Consider the following 13,978-nt stretch of genomic DNA (forward strand, 5'->3'; position numbering starts at 1 on the left):
TAAAATTAAATTACTATACTTAGTTTTTGTGTTTAAGATTAGAATTATGTTGTTCTTTAGATTAAGTCATTATGCTTAAGTTAGAAGTGTATTGTTTTTAAAAAAGGTTGAATGATTAACATAAATAAATATTGAGTTAAATTTTGAAAGATTAAAAGGTAATTACATAATTAAAATTTAATTCAATAAGTCCCAAATAATCCAAACACACATTTTGTCTAAAAAAAACTAAACTAAGTAATTACAGTAAAAATTGTTACAGATGGAAATAGGTTCCTAATGACTAAAACCAAGCAATTAGGATGAAATCACTTTGGACTTGGTCACGAAAACAGGTTGTCTTGAAGCTTGGAGCAGCCACCTTCCATTCCAGCAGGTCATCTCAGAGTTGTAATCTACAAAGAACAAAAATAGCTTATTTTAAAAGCACTTTTCAAAAGCACTTAGAGAGCTGAAAAACAACTAAATGAATCATTCAGTTTGAAGCTTTATCCATAAGGTTAATCTAAATATCCAAAAGGTACTTTTAACATTAGCTTAAAACAGGAAAAAACCAAATCCCACATAATCTGGGATGAGACAAATTGAAAAAAGAAAAGAGTTTTTTAAAACTGAGAAATTTTCTTCATAAAACGTTCATGAGGCGTTAAGAGGAAAGATACACAGTAAGAGATTTCTTCTCAAAAGTCAAAACCACAACAACAACAACAACAGAAAAACAACTTTTTCTCAAAAAGCCTAAAGAATAACACATCACAGTAAGAGATTTTCCCAAAATCAAGAACAACATAAACGCAGCAAAGCTATTTTTCAAAACCCTAAAACAACAACAGCAACCGCACGACAAAATTATTTCTTTCTCAAACCCTAAACAAGAACACGAAGAACACACAGAAGCATTTTTTCCTAAACCAGAACAACACAGCAAGAACACATCAATATCATCAAAAAACCCTAAAAAAGAAAAGAAGGAGGCTTATCTGGAGACGGGAGGCATCACCGCCGGCAGCTTCATTCTCTTCTCCTTCCAACGAATCGTCCAAACACCTCCTCAACCGTAACTCCGACGACGAGTCACTCGCGATCTCTTCTCATCTCTCGCTTTCCTCCTTATCTTCAAGCTCACCGGAAAATACGTTTTCCGTTAAGGTATAGTTGGCGTGCTCCCTCCTCAAAATTTCTCTCATACACTTCCTGTTGATTTATATCTGAAGTCTTGCTTTCGGTTTCGTCGTTTCGGTGCCTTCGTTTTCTCTCATCTCTTATATATTTTTCATTTTCTGACAAGAGTATATTGTGTATGTTGAATAATGAGGAATCTGGGTTCAGATTCGTACTTAGGAGAGTGTTTTTATGGGTAAGGTGGAATTTGGTTTTGTTCGCCGGAGTAGAGGGGCGCCGCCGCCATAAGCGGCCGCCTTCCACCTTCTTCTCAGGAAGGTAGGTTAGAGTGAGAGGAGAGTGTGTTTGCAGAGCTTCATGAGGATTTAGAGGAAGAGAGAGAAACTTTTGTGGAAATGAGTTTTCGTTCCCTACGCGTTTGTACTGTAGCTGCTTCCTTTCCAACTTATGCGTGTTTCTGTTTTAGTTTTGTTGTGGATCCGGTTTGGGCCCAAGGCCCAAACTTAACTCTTCTTTCATACTCCCCCTATACCCATGAACCCCTAGTATTTGAACCAGGAACAATCCCTAGGCCCGGTCCAAATCTTAGAACTGCAATGTTATTAATAGATTTGAAATTTATTACCAGTAATTAGGAGTTTAAGTAGTTAATTAACATTGGTTTTAGAATCATGATTATGATGTTACTTAGAGTTCATTTTAGTGACAATAATTTGGTGATTAATATTAGTTCTGTTAGAATTTGATTAGGGTAATGGCTTAGAACTTAATTTTTTGACGTTTTTGTTTAGAATTTAATTCTTGGATAATTGTTGTTAAGTTTAGAATTGTTTTTAAAATTTTAATTTAATTTAGAATGATTTTAGATTTTAATCTTTGAAAATATTTTAGAATTTAATTAGATCCTTTTTTTAAAAATAATTGTAGATTAATTAGAATTATAAGTTGATTTAGAATTATTTTAGAATTTTTAATTTAATTTAGAATGATTTTAGAATTTAATATTTATTAGTATTTTAAAATTAATATTTTGGATAATAGTTTAGAATTGAGATTTTCGATTGTTTAATATTGTTTTGAGTTTTAATTTAATGATACCTTTGTTAATTGTTTAAACTTTAGTTATTTGTTTTAGATTTAACATTTTATTACAATTCTCTTGTTATTTCATGTTGATTTCAACTAACACCTAACATTTAACGATAAACTCTAATTTTTTTAATTTCCGCAATTAACATCTAACTCTTTTAAATCCCGGTTCTAATATTTATTTATTTTTGTGTATTTACTTTACTTCGCTTTATGCTATATCATTGTACATTCTTCATCTCATCTTAAAATGAACCTAAAAATAATAAAGACTTAAAAATACAAAAAGATTATAATTCCCATGCCATAAATTCAAACCAATTTTAAAACAAACAGAACTGCTCGATTCAAAGTCGAGCCCATTTTAAATGCCTTTGTAAGTCGATCGCTTGAAAAAGCATCGCCATCAACCTCACATGGCTTACTCTTGGGCCTTCTTACAATGAGACCTATTCGATTTTAATTAATTCAATTCATTCACAAGAATGCAAATTTTAAAACCACGATCCGACATCGAAAGTTAAATTAAAATACTTAATCACATCTAAACAATACTTCATTTGAAAATGAAAAAGGGGATGGTTTTGAGTTTTCAACTCCTCTCCTCGATTATTTGAATACGAGTTTTCTTACTCGGTTAGTCAAATAGTCGTCATTTCTAATTCATTTAACTACAAACAAATCAAATCCTTTTATAATAAGAAACCAAAAGGGAGATAACTTTGAGTCTTTAATTTTTCTCCTCGACTATTTGAATACAAGTTCTCTTACTTGGTTAGTCAAATTATTGTCGTTCCTATACCAACTTCCAAACTCCGATTAATCAAAATATTTTCACAATAAGCTAAATGAAAAGGGAGTTGACTTTGAGTTTTCAATTTCACTCCTCAATTGTTTGAATACGAGTTCTCTTACTCGGTTAGTCAAACAATTGTCATTTTTACAAACATACAACTTAATCAAATCATTTCCATAACAAACTGTACGAAAAGAGAGATGGTCTTGAGTTTTCAATTCCTCTTCTCAAATGCTTGGAATATGAGTTTTCTTACTCAGTCATTTGAGCACTTGTCGTTCATTCTAAAATACATAAACCATACACAACCTTATTTTCATAACCACTCGGATGAAACAGAAAGTGGTCTAGAGTCTTCTATTCCTTTTCCGATTATTAGGATACGAGTTGTCTTACTCGATTATCCGAGTATTCGTCATTCGTTCAAAACACTTTAATTATTACCAAATCCTTTCTATAATTAAGGATGAAAAAGAAAGTGGATTAGAGTCTTCTATTCCCCTTTCCCGACTATTGGGATACGAGTTGTCTTACTCGACTATCCGAGTAATCGTCATCCAACCAAAAATATCTTAACCTATCAAGTTTATCCTTTCTCGCCCTCGTGCGATCGAAACCAATCAAACAAAATATCAAACATATCAACTCAACTCTTCACCCCCGTGTGACCAAAACTCTTTTCAAAAAGAATATTATTTAATCCTTTCTAACGCGCACAACAAACTAGTGCTTAAGCCTCCGCCGAGAGTAGACAAGCCAACGTTTATCCTTTAGGATGCGATCTAAACAGTTGTTCATTAAAAAAAACCAACCAACCGTGGTTCCCCGAACTACGAAGGCTCTGATTTCCTTATTATACCATAAGGATACGTAGGCAGGAGATTGTTGTATCTTCAATAGCACACTAATAAAAAACCTCTCGTTTCTCCTTTCTGAGGTTCTCATCCATTTCTATTTTCAATATTTTATAACTCAAAGATAACAAACAAACATAAATTAACACACGAAATGCAAATTAGAACTAAAAGGTTCCCGTTGAGTACAACGGACGCAAGGGGTGCTAATACCTTCCTCTTGCGTAATCCACTCCCGAACCCGAATATGGTTGTGATGACCATTATTCTATTTCCTACAAGTTTTATTGATATTTCCCTCTCCCTCTATTGGGATAAATAAAGTTCGATGACGACTCTGTTCGAACGTAATTTTTTCCGCGACCATCGCGAGGAATCGTATTTTTCGAGATGCGACACCTATGTTTTCCGAGAATGTTCATCAATAAAAGTCACAAAGAAATATGCACAACCAAGTGAGTGTGTCTTCATCGGACCACACACATCAGAATGTACTAATTCTAACACTTCCAATTTCTCCTTTGGTTCGGATGACATAAAGGAAACTCGCCTTTGCTTACCCTCCAAACAATGTGAATACTTTCTTAACTTTTCATCAAAAACACCATACAATACATTCTTCTTTTCCAAAATCTTCAAACCTTTTTCACTCATATGACCCAAACGCTTGTGCCATAATTTGGACGAGTCATCATTGTCACAAGTGTTGATGTAGCACTTTTAAACCCCAAGTTGGACGATATACAAGTTTGAATTCATTTCTCCTTTAGCAACCACCATTGAGCCTTTCTTTAACTTCCATTCATTTCCCAAAAGAGAATTATCATATCCTTCATTGTCCATCTTCCTTTTTCTAAACATATTATAGTGGGATCCATTCAAACTCACCATCCTAGATGTGTTCGTCTCCATCGTTACATAAATTAAACCACGCCTCTAGATATAAATTGTTGGGAGGAAATCTACAATGTAATGGAATAATCAATAACATAATCTCTCCTAAAAATCAAGTGCAATTTATAGACAATCAATAAAACACACCAAACAACACAACACAATTTTAGCGTGGAAAAACATATGTTAACTAGAAGTAAAACCATGGCATCCGTAGGCCACTTAAATCTACACTATAACCAAATAATGGGTACAATCAAGGTTCTCACTAACACTAGTTATAGGTATACATCAACATACTAAATACTTACAATAAATCTCATAACATATCCTTCATTGTCCATCTTCCTTTTTCTAAACATATTATAATGGAATCCATTCAAACTCACCATCCTAGATGTGTTCGTCTCCATCATTACATGAATTAAACCACGCCTCTAGATATAAATTGTTGGGAGGAAATCTACAATTTAATGGAATAATCAATAACACAATCTCTCCTAAAAATCAAGTGCAATTTATAGACAATCAATAAAACACACCAAACAACACAACACAATTTTAGCGTGGAAAAACATATGTTAACTAGGAGTAAAAACCATGGGATCCGTAGGCCACTTAAATCTCCACTATAACCAAAAAATGGGTACAATCAAGGTTCTCACTAACACTAGTTATAGGTATACATCAACATACTAAATACTTACAATAAATCTCATAATACAACAAGAATCAAGAGATACAATCAACCAAAACAACCACAAAAACTGCACCTCAGAAAACCACTCGGCAGACAAGTCTAGAAAACTAAAATCAAATCTCCACCATTAATAATTTACCTCTATGAGGGATGAACACTGTCACCAAAATTTAGGACGCTCTAACGGTTGGATTGTGAGAAAACTTTGATCTTGTGGAATTGGTTTGTGTTGAATTGGGATTGCGAGAATAGTATTTTCTCTCTAGCTTTTCTTCTTTTTACTTCTCACCCACGTAATGAATGGCCTAATTCTATTTGTTGGATTGTAACAAAGGCTTACACACACATGGCTACTAACCCATATTCATTTGTGTCACTAGAAATAGGAGGGATAACCCAACAAATTGATTAAGTGACACATAAATATGGATTTCCTTTCTTGCCTTTACCTAATCGATTAGGTTTGTGTTAAGCGCAAAATCCCATAGATTATTGTATTTATGATCCGATTTGTTTCCTATATAAAGGAATGATTTCCTTGTTTTAATTATTATACATATTATGGTTCTATGTGATGTGTGTGTAATATCGTTAAAAGGTGTTAGTTTTGATGATGACATAAGAATTGTGTTGATGAAAACTGTCAAATGTTGGTGACATGTGTCAAATAGTGGTGTTGGTGGCAATTATCAAAAGATTTTGATTACAATAACTCTTCCAAAGTTTCTGGATGGCGACATTTGATCAAGAAAGAAATATCATAATTCTCATCATTCAAATGTATAAAGATCTAGTTTAAAGTACTAGTTTATGTTGAATAAAGAAAATGATCTTGAAAATGTGATGTGAAAGCTAGAAGTTCTCAGAAGTTTTGAAAGTGTGAAAGTTTAACTAGTCTTGTGCTTAGGGTTTTTTCTAATTCTAATTAGATTAATTAAAAAATAAAGAATAATAAGTCTATGTTCATGTGCACACACACACACATAAAAAGTATTGTCAAACTTTTCTTTTGAAAAGACTTCTCAAAATCAATTTGGGTCAGAGCTTAATTTATTAGAAGCTTAATCAACTAGGAAGGTAAAATACATTGTCGAATCGATTAAGAGTTTTTTTAATTTGATTAAATCAAAGTATAACGCCTCCTATAATCAATTAAAGGGTTGATAATCAATTAAGTGATTGAGAATTTTAAACTTTTCTAATTTAGCTTTGTTAAATGATTAACTTATATATTTAGTTTACTAACTCTTTAAAATGACTCATGTATTGTTTTTTAGGAAAAGTATTTCCTATATAAAGTATGTTAATCCTCATTTAAAAAAACACCCGTTTTCTGAACAAAAACGTTCTTTTAAAAATCTTTCACTCATTCTTTTATAAATTTCATTTTCGCTAAAGTTGTTTTAGTGAAGAGAGTGAAAAGTTTATTTTGAGTTGTTGAAAACTTAACCTGTTAAAAACTTTGGTTTAGGTTTTGAGTTTAAAGTGTATAAAACCTCTAGTGAAGATTATTGAGTTGAATATGTGAAAAGCTCTGATTTATGTTTCGAGTTGAGCCTGTATAAAAGCTATGTTTGTTTGTAGAAGGTTATTGGGTTGATCCAGTGCAAAATCTTAAATTGTATTGAAACGTTGTTAGGACTATTCCTATAAAAAAATGAAGTTTTATCTTAGTGGAAATCTCAAAGAAAAACTTTTAGATACTGAAGTAGGTCAAGTGTGTTATGTCGAACCAATTGTAGAACAAGTGATATGTGCATGAGAGCCAGTTCTATTTACACGAGAACATGTTTTATACATCACTAACTACCTATCTTTTCAGTTAGAAAGTTAGTTATAAAGTAGTTAGTGTTAGATGTTTATACTCTAAGAAACACTAGGGTGTCTTAAGGTGTCGAAAGGTTATAGTTGCAGTTCTCTTTCTTTCTTCATATTTGTCGGTATTTGCACTACATTGTTAGATGCAGTCCTCTTTCCTTCTTCATCTTCATCATCGATCCAACATGTCGTTGCACCTAGCACCAAGTCACCAACTTGATCTCGATTTATCTACTACATTCATTCAAGTGAATGTCCTAACTATGTAAATGGTACTCCAAAACTAGATAGTTCCAATTATCTATCATGGACCAGGTCCATGAAACGCGTTTTGGGAGCCAAGAACAAGTGGAAGTTTGTTGACGCATACATTAAAGTCCCTGGTGATTATGATCTCAACTTTGCTCAATGGGAATGTTATAATCATCTCATCCATTCTTGGATCATCAACTCGGTTAGTGATCAAATTACATTGACAATTATTTATCATGATCATGCATTAGATGCTTGGATAAATTTGCACAGACGGTTTTCAAAAGTTGACCGTGTTAGAATTTTAACTTTGTGTTCCACCATTAATAATCTGAAACAAGATTCCAAATCTGTTATGGAATATTTTATTGAGTTAAAGGGATTATGAGAGGAGCTCAATTCTCATCGACCATTACCAATTTTCACATGTGCTCATAGATGTCTTGTAATTAAGTTAAAAAGGCTCAATAACATAGACTTGAGGAATGAGCCATTCAATTTCTCATCATCTTGAATTATACATTCTCTGTTGTTAGAACTCAAGTATTGCTTATGGATCTCTTGCCTTCTATTAATCGCATATACTCTATTGTGATTCAAGAAGAGAGTCTTCATATGAACCTTACACTTGTTGAAGATAATCATGTTTTGGTGAATGTTTCACATAAGTCAGATTTCAAGGATAAAGGCTTTTCAATAACACCAATAATGCTCCTAGAGTGTGCATATTTTGCAATAGAGCTGGCCACACAATAAACTTTGGCTATCAAAATCATGGTCACCCTAACTTCAACAAAAACAAGTCATTTGTCAATTCAACTTAAGTTGAGTCCACTCATTCATCTCAACCAGTTGATGAACCTCGAGATGCTTCTCATACAAGTAACCATATGACTATATCTAAATCTCAGTATGAAGAACTTCTTAACTTACTTCAATACTCACATGTATCATCATCGGTCGCTACTTCCACTACCAATCAGGTTTCCTCTAGTTCTACTCATGCTGATCATGTTTCAGGTATTGTACGCAATACCACTTCCCACATCATTATATCTTATCACACATGGATCTTAGACTCAAGAGCTAATAATCATGTTTGTTCTTCTCTAGAACTATTTAATTCTTACTATAAAATCAAACTTGTTAAAATAGCATTTCCTAATGGTAAATGTATTATGGTTCATTATGCTGGTAACATCGGTTTTTCTTCAATATTAACCATGTTTTATTTTCACCTGATTTCAACTTAAACCTTATTTCTATTTCAAATCATTTTCAATATTTGAAATGTTCCACTGTCTTTTCTATTGATCAATGCATTTTACAGGAAATGAATACCAAGAGGATGATTGGTTTGGGTAGAAAAGAGAATGGTTTTGTGTAAATTGCATTTAAAGGATACTCACTTTGAAGTTCAAGTTTCTAGTTACCAAATTGATCACAAACTCAAATTTCCAACACAAGATAATACTTTCCATGTTTCCAGTCCATTACCTATTTCAAATTTCCAAAACATTGTAATTCCTAAGTCTGCCCTATGGAACTTTAGGTTAGGTCATGTGTCATCTAATAGAATTTCACAAATGTCCAAATTGTACTATTATTTTGAATATGAAAATAATGTTACTTGTGATATTTTCCACTTGGCAAAATAAAGAAAATTACCTTACCATATAAGTGATTATATTGCTTCTCATAATTTTGAACTTTTACACTTTGATATTTGGGGATCCTTAGCTACTCCTTCCATACACAATCGCAAATATATTTTTAACTGTCCTTGATGACGACACACCTTTTGTATGGATCATTATTTTTAAATCCAAATCTTAAGTCTCTTCATAGGTCAAAAACTTTATAATTATAGTCATTAATCATTTCACATTACGCCTAAAACTGCCTTGTCAGATAATGAACTTGAGTTCATGCTACATAAGCTTTATGCATCCAAAGGCATACTACATCAAAGGTCATGTGAAGAAAATCCTCATCAGAATGGTATAGTTGAGAGAAAACACCAGCACCTGTTGAATGTAGGTAGAGCCATCATGTACCAATATAAACTTCCCAAGACATGTTCGTCTTTTGCACTTAAATTTGCAACTTTCATTATCAATAGAGTTCTAACACCTATCCTTAAACAACAATCGCCATATCAAGTTCTCCATAACAAACTTCTTGATCCTACCTATTTCAGAGTATTTGGCACCTTGTGCTATGCTTCAACTCTTCAAGTTCATAGAACCAAATTGGATCATAAGGCAAGGTGTCGCACCCCAAAATTTGACTTTGGCTTTGTTGACCATATCCTGATTAATCTCGTTGTCTCGTATTCATCTCAATTTCTTAAACTTCGCATGACAACTGGTTTGATTAGGTTTTATGTGTTTTCGTTGCTTACCGCGTTGTATTTCGTTGTTTTAGCAAAACCTGGCCGATATCGTTGCCTCGCATTTATCTCGCTTATCTCTTTTGTGCGTGGCATCGCTTCGATTAGGTTTTGTGCGTTTTTATCTATTTAATTGTTTGTTTGTCGGTATTTTGACTGTATTTCGAATATATTAGGGTTTTCGTATTGTCCGATTATTTGTGATTATGTTTGTCAGCGTTTTCGTGATGTCGTGTTGATTTTATTATTGCCTAGGTTTGTTTATTTAATTACGTGTCGTGCCGTGTGTTTTAATCGAGTCCGGTAGTGTCGTGTTGTTGATTTTACTGGTTTACTGGTTTTTATCAATTTGTCTGGTTTGCTGTGAAATTGTCATCGTTTTTATCGTGTTCGTGTCGCTCGATTTTTATCGTGTTTTAATCGTGTGCCGTTTATTATTTGTGTTTAGTATTTAATTGTGTTTAGATATTAATTAGGTTTAATTAGTTTAATTATAGTTTATATTATTATTATTATTATTATTATTATTATTATTATTAATATATAAGTTTATATATTATTATTTGCTAGATATTTTGGTAGAAAACCTTCACCTTAAGTTACGTTTACACCGCCATAGTTGCTTTTGGACATAATATATATATTAAGTGTTAACATATAAGAGAGGGGGGAGATATCAGTAAGTAAGAAAGGAGTGGCGGTAAAGATCAGTAGAAAAAACAGAGAATACCAGAAAAATTTCCAAAGCCATCGCTTTCACCTTGTTCATCACTTGTTCTTCATTTTCGGTAACCCAAAATCGTCCCGATTATCCACCGAAATTCAGAAACGACAACATATCCGTGAAGTTCGTCGAGTCCAGGTCACAAATATCCAAGGTTCATTTCATTCCGGCGTCGTTTCATCGATCAAAAGTGACGTTGAAGTCAGGTACTCGCGAAGGTAGCCAGCAGTGCGTCGATGACGGTTTCCAGCTTTCGGTCGATCATTTGGACGATCAGAAGTTCATCCTCTTCACACAAGGTGAGGTTCTTCACTTATCTCTGAAATCGGCAAAGTTCCGGCTTGCCGACATGTGTTTTAATATATTATTTATCTATATATATATATATATATATATATATATATATATATATATATATATATATATATATAATATATATATATATATATTATTTTTGTCTATTATATATTATTTATCTAAATATATATATATATATATATATATATATATATATATATATATATATATATATTATTTGTCTAAATATATATATATATATTATTTTTGTCTACTATATATTTATTGTCTAAAATATAAATATATATATATATATATATATATATATATATATAATATATATATATATATATATATATATATATATATATATATATATATATATTACTTTTGTTTACTAAATATTGTTTATCTTTTATTATTATTTTGCATATATGTTTTATTTAAATGTTAGTTAAATTAATTATTTGTTTAAATGTTTATTTTAATTAAATGTTTATTTATATCAAATGTTTATTTTGTCTAAAGTAAATGTTTATATTGTTTTTTTATATTTGTTTATGTTGTTACTAACCGTTTCGTTTCAGTTTCAGCTCGATTAACTCCACTAACTATTCGTAATACTAACTATTCATAGCTAACTGTGTTGTAATAATTTACTTTCTCGCATTTTTTTTATTTTTTTTATTGTGTGTTTAATTGTATTGTTCACGTTTTATGTTAAAAATCGAAAAATCCAAAAAGAGAAACCCGATGCGATTCCAACGGTCGCCGTTTAAGAAACCCTTTTCACACACTCATAAGCTTACTCTTGGGCTTTCCTGTAATGAGCCCATTTATTTATTTCTTTAGGGTTTAGGCTCGTTCAAATCTAAAATCAACAAAACAGACTTTCCCCTTTTCTTTTGGGAGAACTACGTGGATTTTGATTTCTCCATTGCACCTTGGAGATACGTAGGCATGAAGTCTACGACTTTATCGAGTCCAAAAACAATAAAATCCAGTTCTTTTCTCATCTCCCCAATCAAACGATCAAAGCGAAAAAAGCAAAGCATTCACATAAACATAAGCAAAAAGGTTCCTGTGGAGTACCACAGATGTAGAGGGTGTTAATACCTTCCCTTTGCATAACCAACCCCCAAACCCGTAACTCTAAAGGGATTTATCGTTATTTTTCCCTTCCTCTTTTTGGATAAAATAAAAGACGGTGGCGACTCTTGCATTTAAAATATTTTTCAAACGGGTTAAGTTCAATCAATACTTAATCTCGTGAAAAATCCCGCCGCGACAGAATGGCGACTCTGCTGGGGAGTACATGATTAAACTTATTTGAGGGTTTAACCTATCTTTGCTTGTTTATATGTTTGCTTTGTGAATATTTGCTAAATTGTATTGTTTGTAATGTTTGTTATTTTGGGTTTTGGGGGATACTTGTGATAAATCCTATACCCGGATTTGGGGCACATTTGAGATAGGATGGATGATAATTCAGGTTGACTTGATAGGAGATAATCCTTACCGAGTTGACTTGAGCCTTTGTCCGCTTGGTGGAGGCCTCTTTGAGGGTGATAGTGCTAAACAAGTCATTTGTGAGGCATTGTTGCTTTTGACGGGCCCTTGAAGCCAAGGACCTTAGTTTACCTTTACCCCATCTTGGCCTTACTTAGGATGTGATGCGGTGACCACTTCGGACCAAAAGTCTGGTTTGGTTGATACGCGATATCACACTCAAGCGAGATTCTTTTGAGAATAATATTGGAAAGCGAGCAGTTGCTTAACCCGGTATTATCCGAAGAAGGATCCATAACCTTGGGAACTTTTAGAACCCGTTTGGCAGGTGAAACTTAGAACTTATCTTGGGGCTTTGTCCTAAACTCCATGCTGGTGATGAACTTTGAGCCTTGTATTGTTTGACCATGTTTGTGTTTGTTGCATTCATGCATGACATGCATTCATTCCCATCATTTCAACCTTTTTCCAAGGAACTTAAAGTGAGGATTGCAAATATTGTAGGAAACATGGATTTTGGACGGAGAAGTGTGAAAAAGTACAATCTCATCAATCCAAAGATAGATGAACTAAAGAAACTGGTTTCTTCGATCGCAGATCCTATTGGTTTCAGAGACAGATATGGGGCACTTATATCTTTATTGACACTTAGGATGGAAGAAGGGTTATTGCAGACATTAGTACAGTTCTATGATCCAGTCTATCACTGTTTCACATTCCCAGACTATCAACTCATGCCTACATTGGAAGAGTATGCCCAGTTGCTTCACATCCCAGTTGCTGATACAGTACCTTTCTCTGGTTCAGAAAAGTTACCCGAGCACAGTTCTCTTGCAAAAGTGTTGTACATGAAGAAGTCAGAATTCAAGAATAACTTCACCACCAAAGGCGGACTTCCAGGTTTCACTGCCTTTCTTATTTTGCCAGTCAAGGTTGTGATATTATTGTGGAGCATCTGTTTGCCTTGTTAATCTACGGTTTGTTACTATTTCCTAATATTGAAGGTTTTGTGGATTCATATGCTATACGCATCTTCCTAAGTGGTAATCCTGTTCCAACTTTGCTCGGAGACACCTATCATTCCATCCATTACCGTACTTTGAAAGGAGGAGGAACCATAGTCTGCTGTATACCGTTACTCTACAAATGGTTTGTCTCTCATCTTCCTAAGTCAGCTACTTTTTGGGATCGCAAGTCAGGACTTCAGTGGTCACAGAGGATTATGTCTCTTACCCAGTCAGATATTGCATGGTATAGTAGAGTTTTAGACGATGTGAAGATCATTGATAGTTGCGGGGAGTTCCCCAATGTGCCCCTCATGGGCACAAAGGGAATCATTTCTTATAATCCAGTACTTGCTAGGAGACAACTCGGTTACCCTATGAAGGACAAGCCTCCTAACATTCTTTTAGAAGGTATTTTCTTGAGGGATAACGAGGAGGACCCTACCATGAAAGAGAGAGTAGTAAGAGCTTGGCATCGTGTTTGTCGCAAAGGGAGACTTGAATTGGGTAAGAAAGATTGTACCTCC

Source organism: Lathyrus oleraceus, chromosome 7 (genome assembly GCF_024323335.1).
Source record: "Lathyrus oleraceus cultivar Zhongwan6 chromosome 7, CAAS_Psat_ZW6_1.0, whole genome shotgun sequence".
Taxonomy (NCBI): domain Eukaryota; kingdom Viridiplantae; phylum Streptophyta; class Magnoliopsida; order Fabales; family Fabaceae; genus Lathyrus; species Lathyrus oleraceus.